The sequence below is a fragment of the Phytophthora infestans genome, genomic scaffold (assembly GCF_000142945.1).
Source record: "Phytophthora infestans T30-4 supercont1.276 genomic scaffold, whole genome shotgun sequence".
Taxonomy (NCBI): Eukaryota; Oomycota; class Peronosporomycetes; order Peronosporales; family Peronosporaceae; genus Phytophthora; species Phytophthora infestans.
In genome coordinates, this window is record NW_003303483.1 from 73,883 (window position 1) to 77,637 (window position 3,755).

Below are 3,755 nucleotides of genomic sequence, written 5' to 3' on the forward strand. Positions count from 1 at the left end.
TCAGGTGCAACCTTGACGGCGGAGCTCCAGACTTGCTCAAGATGCCCAAGGTCAAGCTGCGTCTTTGCACGCCAACCAACTCCAAACCTTGCGAGCCCAGGTCCATGACCAGGCTATGGAGATCCAGGGGTGGGAGCACCGTGCGGCCTCTTGGTCGCAGGACCTACGACTCTTGCTGGCTGATCAGGCGGTCGAGATCCGCGACCTGACCGGACGGCTGGATCACGCCTCCCGTCAACGAGATAGCATACGGGACGACAATGACCACCTCCTTAGGGAGATGACGCTCGCCGGATCTGAGATCCACCGGCTCCAATCCCGGATCCACGACCTCGAGCGGGATCTGGAGGATTCTCAGACTGCTAGGGCAGCCACGGACGAGAGCTTGGACCGACTCCGTGACGAGTTGCGTCTGACCCAAGAGGAGGTGGTGACCAACGACTATGTGGGATCCACCCATGGCGTATCCACCTTAGGGGTCGGCGCGTGGAGGATCTCCCGCGCCAAATCCACCTCCCTCGTCGCCGAGATGTAGCTCTGGCTCAGCTTGCTGAGGAGTTGCAGGATACCAAGGAGTCGCTCGAGAAAAGCGTCTGCCGGACGAGAGTACGCGCTCGAGGAGTTCGTGCGTATAACTCAATTACGCGACGAGATCCAAGCGAAGCTGGCGGACAGCGAACCCCAGCGGGACAAGGCGGCTACCGAGTGGGCGGATGCCAAGCGTACGCAAACGGAGCTGGAATCCAAGCTTCGCCGCACGAGTACGTGGATCCTCTTTTAGCCCTTGCTAGTAACTCCATATTCACTTGTTATTGTCAATCCAGGTGACAAATTGAAGGAAGCCGATGCAACCACCGCGAAACTCCAGGATCAACTCGCTGAAGCCCAAACTCAGCAGCAACAGCTGGTCCTGGAGCGCGATCGTGGCTTATCGGAACGGGATTTGGCACGTCGACGACAGGCGCTGGTGACAGCGGCAGTGTCGGATCCCCTCCCTCCCTTGTCGGGACCCTCTCGTGCTGCCAGCGCCTCTGCTCCTCTTCCGTCTGTAAGTGGGGCGGATCCGTCAGTTGCGAAACGCCAGCGTAGTGCATCTCCTGCTCCTAGCCCAGGATCCCCCCGTCCTCACAAGCATGCCCGGGCCCCCCCAAAGGCCAAATCCAAAACCTGTTCGGCCTCTAAGGTGGCCTCTCAGGTGGGACCTACATCCGTTCCCAAGGCAGGATCCAAATCCGCCTCCAAGACGGGTCCCACATCCACGTCCAAAACTTCCGCCTCTCCCTCGAAATCTGGAGCCGGATCTGAGACCGGATCCACCACTGCATCCAAGTCGACTTCAGTATCCACGACTGGATCTGGGTCCAAGACTGGATCTACGGCGTCCAAGACCGGATCCGGACCCAAGACTGGATCCGTTGTGGTGTCCAAGGCGGGATCCTCGGCATCCAAGTCCGGATCAACTGCCAAGGCTGGATCCGTTGCTGTATTCAAGTCGGGATCGGCGCCCAAAACTGGATCCACGACTGCGCCGTCGTCCCAGGCAGTGGTGTCCACTGGATCCACAGCCATCGTTGCTCCTACGACGGGGTCAGCCCCATCCACGGCTAAATCCGGACAGTCTCAGTCGGGATCCACCGCTGCCCCTTCAGTGACGACGCCTACCGTTCTCCGGCCAGCTTCCACCGGCCATCCGCCCGTTCGTGCTGGATCCGGGAAGGGGAAAGCTAAACGTGTCATCCCCCCGGGATGTGGGCTTGGCAGCTCGAAGGATGACGAGGATGAAGAGTCGGACTGGTCCGACGGCTCTCCAAACCGATCGTCGTCAAAGCGCACGTCGTCCTCCGGCCCGTATCCCTTCACTCTGAGCGATGAGGACGATGAGGACGATGAGGACGACGATGACGATGAGAGTCCAGAGGATTCGGAGGAGGCTCGAGCCGCTGAGGATGCCTTGGAGGAAGACACGCGACGGGCTCTGTCCCAATCCCGATCCGAAGCCCGGCGGAGATCCCTCTCGACGCCGCCTCCACAAGTCGCTGGCACAGTCGGATCCGGAGGCGACACTGCGGGATCCGCGATCCAAGTCGACAGTGACGGCGGATCGGGTAGCGATGGTGGGAGGGGGTCGCCTCGTGGTGGCGGACTCCTTGGATCTGGCGGAGGGGGGGTCGCCTGGTGGCGGACTCCTTGGATCTGGTGGAGGGGGTTCACCTCATGGTGGTAGATCTCCGGGATCGCCTCATGGTGGCGGTTCCCCAGGATCGCCTCATGGTGGCGGATCCCCTGGATCTGTCTTGATCCCCGCTCCCCCTAACTCATCACTGCCAGGGATGCTCCCCGTGGCTCCGTTCAGTCCGGATGCCGCCTTCATTCCTGGTAGACGTGCTCCTGTGGCCTTCGCTACCAGAGACATCGAGCCTTGGTCCGCCAAGAAGTTGAACCGGGTCGCGGTCATCTCAATGAAGATCACGGTCCTGTTCCCTGAGCTGCCTTTTCGAGCTGAATGGATATTTCCTCGGACAGCAGACGCCATCCCGAGGGCCGGGTACGTGGATTCGCTCATCACCAGACCTCTCGTAGAAGAACTGACAAGAGCTGCCCCGTGGGATACGCTGGTCACCACACCGGTGGATCCGGTTAGCTTCAGAGGTGATGTGCGTGGGCGACTCGGGGTATTCGTTCGTGCGTTCCAGGATTTCGTCTCCAAGCACCGGGTTGCTATATGGGAGGGCACTCACCGGTTCCCCATCTCTCGGAATCAACTGCAGAGTTCGACTTGGTTGTCCAACTTCAACAAACAGCGTGGTAACCGACGTAGCCATGCTGGCCGAGCTTGGAAGAGAGTCCTTGTGATCCTCGTGTTGGCAATCCAGGACGGTTGGTGTGACGTGGATATTTTGTTGGATCCATCCTTCTTGCAGCTTCCCCGACGCGGGGATAAGGTGGCTTGGTTTCCGGTATCCATATCCCGTCAAGCCAACTTGGAGGATCCCGACCTCCATCGCCCAGAACCCACGAGCCTATTTGGAAAGCCTTGCGAGAGATCGACGAAGCCGAGCCTTGGCGTATCCAGTTTCGCGGGGACTTGAGACAACACCCAGGACGCCAGATCCAGCGTCTAGTGGGCAAGTTCTTCAACGTTCAGCCCAAGACTACCTGATCCTCATCACTCTTTGACGTCACGCCCCCAGTTTCAGTCTTCGTGGATTCATTTCGTAGCAGTAACTAGCGACTGGAAACTGGGTCGAGTTAGCCCTTTGCATAAGCTATTATAATCCACACTCTCTTACTTGAATATGTCTATAACATTCCCTCGTTGGTTGCAAAATCTAGTCAGAGCCTTTCAGTGTACACCTGAAACTAGGCTGGATCCACCCTTTCAGTGTACACCTGGATCTGGGCGGGATCCACCCTTTTAGTGTACACCTGGATCTGGGCGGGATCCACCCTTTCAATGTACACCTGGATTTGGGCGGGATCCCGGATCCGAGGATAGAATTTTCCACAGTAGAATCCTTCGTAGTCAGCAGGCCTATTAATCGCAAAGAGAGAACCATCATCCGCACCGACGACGCCTGGAAACCCTCTCATCGCGCGGAAACCACGCTCAACATCTTTCCACTGAGCTGCAGTGCGGTGGAGGTGTATGAAGGTCTTGCACGCCTTCCGAATTTCCCTTGCACAGAAGATTAATCACTTCACTTTATCAAAAGGATGACACACCCAGCGCCAGCCCAGTGCCTTTATAGCCCTTT